Source organism: Octopus bimaculoides, chromosome 5 (genome assembly GCF_001194135.2).
Source record: "Octopus bimaculoides isolate UCB-OBI-ISO-001 chromosome 5, ASM119413v2, whole genome shotgun sequence".
NCBI lineage: Eukaryota > Metazoa > Mollusca > Cephalopoda > Octopoda > Octopodidae > Octopus > Octopus bimaculoides.
The window spans coordinates 9,290,752-9,298,109 of NC_068985.1; positions in this window are offsets into that span (position 1 = coordinate 9,290,752).

Sequence of the window (7,358 nt, forward strand, 5' to 3'; positions counted from 1 at the left end):
GATTATATAAAATAGTGAGTAGTTTTATTTTGGATAAATTATTGAGATAATTTTGAAAAGAACTATCGAAGACTGTGAAAGGAACTATTAAGAACTGTTGAAATAATTGAAATAACGCGGCCGCCCCGGGGTGGGGCTGGGGTGGCCGTCCCATCATCATTGTTTAATTTCATTGTTCCATTCTATCATGTGTTAATTGTCCCCGCATGTGTGTATTGTCCCATCTGTGTTTAGCCCCTTGTGGGTAATAAAGAAATTGGTATTTCGTCTGCTGCTACGTTCTGACTTCAAATTCCGCCGAGGTCGACTTTGCCTTTCATCCTATCGGAGTCGATTAAATAAGTACCAGTTACGCACTGGGTTCGATGTAATTGACTTAATCCCTTTGTCTGTCCTTGTTTGTTCACTCTATGTTTAACCCCCTGTGGGCAATAAAGAAATAAATTATCATTATTATTTGCATTTCATCCTTTCAGAGTCGATAAATTAAGTACCAGTTGCATACTGGAGTTGATGTAATCGACTGGCTCCATCCAAAAAAAAAATTCGAACCTTGTGCCTGGAGTAGAAAAGAATACCCTTTCTACTAAAGACAGCTGTCCTGAAATTTGAGGGGAGGGAACTAATCGACCATGTTGACCTAAGTGCTTCACTAGATGGACGAAACGTCACTAAGCATTTTGTCCGGCATGCTAACGATTCTGCCGGTTCACCACCTTGCATTGATATCGCTATATTTTTTCTGCATCTCGGCTGCATTTCTTCGATCTGGTATAATACACTTTACCTCTACCCATTCTGTGAATTTGCCTTATGGCGAATTTCCCTACGGCTAAAATGCTTACGGCAAAATTCACTGAAATCGCATTGTTAACAATTCTCTAATGATTCATCAAACGTTGTCGTCGTCGTGGTGTTAGGATCTCCGTCGTACTCGATGTTGTTGTCCCCGCCACCAGACTACCCCTCTGGGCCTCCACGCCAAGTACGAAGTGGTGCAGAAGAATGCAACGAGTATGGTCGACAATGAAGCTGCCCCGCTGTAGCAGCTCACTTTACTAGTTAAATCGGCCCCAGTACTTGTTTCTCTAACTCTGGTACTTTTTCTATCGTTCCTTTTCACTGAACCGCTAAGTTACGGGGACGTAAACACAGTAACATCGGTTGTCAAGCGATGGTGCAGGGACAAACACAGACACAAACACACACAGACACACATATACATGATGAGCTTCTTTCAGTTTCCGTCTACCAAATCCACTCACAAGGCTTTGGTCGGCTCGAGGCTATAGCTGAAGACACTTGCCCAAGGTGCTACGCAGTGGGACTGAACCCAGAATCATGTAGTCAGTAAGCAAGCTTTTTACCACACAGCCTGCGCCTGTATGAAAACCAGCGCCAGTTGTCAGGTGGTGGTTGGGGACAAACAAATACAAATACACACAGACATATACGACGGGCTTCGTTCAGTTTTCGTCAACCAAATCCGCTCACAAGGCTTTGCTCGGCTAGGGGCTTAAGCAAATAACATTTGCCCATGGAGCCACGCAATGACAGCGAACCCAAGTCCTGCGCTTTGTTAGTTTTATTATAAAAGATATTCTATAGGTAGGGCAAATTATGATAACTGCTTCCATGCTTGTCTCTCTACTTCAATATCTTAATTCCTAAAAGACGGGGAGCTAGCAAAATCGTTAGCACGCCGGGCGAAATGCTTGGCGGTATTTCGTCTGCCACTGTGTTCTGAGTTCAAATTCCGCCGAGGTCGACTTTGCCTTTCAGGGTCAATAAATTAAGTACCAGTTACGTACTGGGGTCGATCTAAGCGACTTACCCCCTCCCCCAAAATTTTGGCCCTTGAGCCAAGTGTAGAAGCGATTCCTTTTTTTAAGGCAGCGAGCTGGCAGAAACGTCAGCGGGCGAAATGCTTAGCAGTATTTCATCTGTCTCTATGTTTTGAGTTCAAATTCCGCCGAGGGCGACTTTGCCTTTCATTCTTTCGGGGTCGATAAATTAAGTACTAGTTGCGTACTGGAGTCGATGTTGTCGACTTGCCCCTTCCCCAAAAATTCCAGGCCTTGTGCCTAGAGTAGAAAAGATTCCTAAGATTTGAGGTCTGTACTGTAAGACAAAGAACAGAGATAAGACGTAGGTCCTCCGACCGAAAGCGTTTTCTTTCGTATCTAGTTTTCAAATTGAGTAAAACCGAATGGCTCAGTGATTCGGGTATTCAGCTCACGACTGTAAGAACGAGAGTTCGATTTCCAGCGGCGCATTGCATCCTTAAACACGACGGTTTACTTCACGTTGCTCCCGTCCATGGTACAAATGGACATGATGCATGTCCATTTACCGCTATAACATCAAGTTCAGCGAAATATTTGAAATCTGAATTCTTGGAACGCTGGTCATTTCTGACCATGAGTCATGGTGGGAGGGAACGTGTGTTTTATTTTTCCAGTGCATTTTTTTTTTTTTTTTGTATTTAATGTGAAATTGGCTAATTCAGACTATTTGTAAGCGCTCCCTTGATTAAAAAAGAAATGAACAGTATCCACTTGTCAAAGCAATGATGAAAAACAACCGTAAACAAAAGCTTGCATTGACTGCTTGTCTCTAGAAACACTTCACACCGGAGATGATTCATGTCAAATTGTAATCCGGATTCTGCTTGCTTCAAATTTTGATTCAGGGGCTACGCAGGAAGTTGCCAGAAATTTCTATCAACAAATAATTCAACTTACTCTGCAGACACACACTAACATACCAAAAGGCTAATCATGTCGGACGCATGCATTTTCAAACATATACTCACTACTAAATAACATAAGTTTTCTTTCGCTTTCTGTCACATAACAAATATTGATTCCAATCATTTGTGGCGAGCCAACAATTTCAAGGGAAGCAGAAGTTGTTTCATCGATGGCAGCGCTAAGCTGGTACTTAATTTAGCGACCTCGAAAGCATGAAATGCAAATTTGACCTCGGCGGAATTTGAACCCACAACGTAAAGACGGACAAAATTCCGTTAAGCATTTTGCCTAGCCTGCTAACGATTCTGCCAACTCGCCGCCTTAAAAAAAAAAAAAATAAATAAATAAATAAAAAAATAAAAAAAAAATAATAATAATAATAATAATAATAATAATAATAATAATAATAATAATAATAATAATAATAATAATAATAATAATAATAATAATAATAGTAAGAAGAAGAAGAAGAAGAAGAAGAAGAAGAAATGGAGAAACTTTCAAAATACGAAGACCTGGAAATAGAGGTAACTCGAATGTGGAATCTAAAAACAGAAACAATTCCTATCATAGTAGGTGCCTTAGGTATAATAAAAAAATATTCAGACAAATACATAACAAAAACACCAGGACTTACAAATATATATAACATACAGAAAATTTCACTACCGGGCACTGCACACATCCTACGCAAAACACTTTCAATACAGTAACCATAAGAGCATCACAGCAAACCACAGCACATACCCAAGGCACACAGAGCTGCGCTCGGTAGTGAAGTGAAAGCACGTTATAAAAATAAAACTACTGAATAATAATGATAATAATGCAAATATACTGTGAGATTGTATGATTCAGTGCGACCATGAGATAGAGAAGTGGAAGCCAGATATAGTCTTAATTGAGAAAGAAAACAAACTATGCTGGATCATAGATGTAGCATGCCCAGCTGACAACAAGGTATGCGATAAGGAAGAAAGAAAAGTCGAGAGATATGACAGGTTAGCTTGGGAAGTTAAGCAGTTGGGGTCTTTGAAAAAGGTGGTAGTAGTATTAATAATTATCGGAGCCCTGGGAACAGTGAGTAAAAATCTTGAGAAGTACGTGGAACAAATAGGGGCTGCAATAAGGGTGGAGCAGTTGCAGAAAACAGCACTGTTTGGAACCGCTTGAATACCCCAGATGGTGCTTGAAAGACAAGGGGTGTTACCTTAGTTCACTGGTAGGGAACAGCTGACATTGTAGTACATCTCCAGCGTTAGAAGCTGTGCAAAGGCAATGATAATAATAATAATAATGATGATAATATTAGTAATAATAATAATGATGATAATAATAATAATAATAATAATAATAATAATAATAATCCTTTCTACTGGAAGCACAAGGCCTCAAATTTGTGGGGAGGGAACTAGTCGATTACATCGACCTCAGCGAAATTTGAACTCAGAACGTAAGGACGGACGAAATGCCGCTAAACATTTCGTCCGGCCTGCTAACGATTCTGCCAGCTCGCCGCCTTATCAGTGGAAATAACAACAACAAAATCGACAATGGCATTTATGAGTTTCCTCTCGACATCCCAGAAATAGTAACCGAACCTACCTTATAATATTGATGGACACATAGACCATAAAAAAAAAATTGTATGGTCATGGTTGGTAGCACTTGCATGTGCAAGTTGTTTGCAAAACATACATTACAGAAAGCATAAGCCGAAGACAGGTGAGCAAACAGCAAGCGGGAAGAATGGGAAAATCTTTGACGTTTCGTGTCTGCGCTCTTCGACAAAATAAAAAGAACGCTTTAATCTATTCTTTTCTAGGTTTCTTCACTTTTTCAACAATCAACAACTCCAGCATATCAACTAGAACAGCATACATTCTTAAACCAAATGTCTAACTCACAGAGCTGAGTGCAAAATTCCTGCATAAGTAGAACTTTGAGAAGGTCGGGATCTGCTACTTTGAGTTAATGAAGATCCATTAAATCAAAGGAAAAATCTATCGTAGCTTTTTAACAAGAGATAAAACGAGGTCAAGATGGCATCCTCAAGACCAGGAGCAGTAGACTACGGTCCGCACTTTTATTTCAGGCTGATCACCGACTGTATTGTATAAGTGCAGTTGTATACAAAAATGTCTTTGCTTGTTTTATCCAATTTTTTCTCAAATGGGTTAATGTTTTGTATGAGGAATTCCTACCACGTTTCGTGGTTTGCTACCTCAACAGCTCCTTCATAGGATCCAGTGGTTAAAGACATCATCAGGAGGAACCACGTCTGGTTTCGGCCCCTACTCATCTACAGTTTTCGACGTGGCGTGCCTACACCTTTAAAAAAAATGAAATTTCTTTGCTTAGTAAAATCTGTATCAATATGCACGACATTTTAAAAAGTAAATTCTTTCAGCTTCCTAAATGAAGCAAGGAGGAAATAATAGCGTCTCATGCGATGGAAGAATGCAGTTTGCATGAATAATTGGTTCTTAGAAAGGAAAGAGAGATAAAAATAGCTTTAGTAGTCTGCTGAGGAAAGCAGGTAAAATGGCTGGTGCCAACTCTAAAGTCACAACGACACGTATTCAACATGAATTTACCACTCTTCAATGCATGCCGTATTTGTGGCACTCCGTCGCTTACGACGCCGAGGCTTCCAGTCGATCCGATCAACGGAACGGCTTGCTCGTGAAATTAACGTGCAAGTTGCTGAGCACTCCACAGACACGTGTACCCTTAACGTAGTTCTCGGAGATATTCAGCGTGACACAGTGTGACAAGGCTGACCCTTTGAAATACAGGTACAACAGAAACAGGAAGAAAGAGTGAGAGAAAGTTGTGGTGAAAAAGGTCAGCAGGGTTCACCACCATCCCCTGCTGGAGCCTCGTGGAGCTTTAGATGTTTTCGCTCAATAAACACTCATAACGCCTGGTCTGGGAATCGAAACCACAATCCTATGACCGCGAGTCCGCTTCCCTAACCACTGGGCCATTGCGCCTCCACGCATGCCGTATGAATAGGGCACAAACGGAATTTCAGTTCATTAAATGGAATACAATTTTGTTTTTTATTGCGAAAAGTGACGTTTAACGTTTTAAAAGAGGCTGTAATTGTGATTTTATTTTCGTTCGCTTTGGCCTGCAAGACATAAAAGCATTTTGAATCCAAAAGGTGTTGCCACCCACTGCTCCAGGCAAGGGCTTGAGAACTGTTTAGTGCTAGTTATTAATTGCAAGCGTCTAAAACAAAACCCGCAGGGGTGCATCTGTGAATAAAAACATTATGAATTTTTAATTTTACGAATTCATAGTTATGCAACATATTATTTTTTTAATTTTAAAACTTAAGTTATTGCCTAGCTTAGTTTTATTTAACTTATTTATTTAGAAAGCAGCCAGCTAACAGAATAGTTAGCTACGCCAGAGAAAATGTGTAGCTGTATTTGTTCCGACTTTACGTTCTGAGTTCGAATTCCACCTAGATGGACTTTGCCTTTCAATTTTTAGCGGTCAATTAAATAAGCACCAATTGAGCACTGAGGTCGATGTAATCGATTGGCCCCTACTTCCCACCAAATTTCAAGACTAATGCCTGTAGTAGAAAAGATACATATATTTATATATTTAATATTTTGATGAGATTAAGGCGGCGAGCTGGCAGAAACGTTAGCACGCCGGGCGAAATGCTTAGCGGTATTTCGTCTGCCGCTACGTTCTGAGTTCAAATTCCGCCGAGGTCGACTTTGCCTTTCATCCTTTCGAGGTCGATAAATTAAGTACCAGTTGCGTACTGGAGTCGATCTAATCGACTGGTCCCTTCCCTCCAAAATTTCGAGCCCCGTTCCTAGAGTAGAAACGAATATTTTTCATGAGATTTTAGACTTCATCATGGATCGATTTCGAATTTTCCTACGAATGAAATATCGCCCCACATTCAGGAAAGGAATATCTAAACTCTGCTCTAGACATAGGTAAAAAAAAAAGTTCTTTCTCGTTATGGCTTAACTCGAAGCAAATAAAGCTGTGAATGACAGAGTGTAAATATTGAACTAAAAGACATTATTTAAAATCCAATACCTACACGCTAATATTGATAGCTTTATTTGCTCCGAGTCAATTCCCAAACAGAATTACTTCACATTCCCTCGAGCTTTCTAAATGCATATGACGTCAACAAAATGGATGAACATATTAAGTTTGTTTGTCAAAACCCTGTGCATGCAGAATGTTGGAACTAACTTCGATATTACATAGTGGAAGGTTATTGTTCCAGGCAACTGTTTTGCTTATTAATTTCTTGCAATAGGCTAATAACACCTTATGATTATTAATTTGTCAAGCTCTACAAAGCCGACCAGTGCGTGAGAAGCATATTACGTTTGCGCAAATCTATCATAGCTGCCAGCCTCAGTCTCTTGGCTTTATGCATAAATAGTTTATGTACACACACACACACACACACACACACACACACACACACACAGATAGATATATATATATATATATATATATATATATATATGCTTCGTTAAAAATGCAGCAAAAATATCACAAAAGTGGTTACTCGGAGTTTCATGTTCCCGTTCATCGGACAGTTTTGTTAGAAAT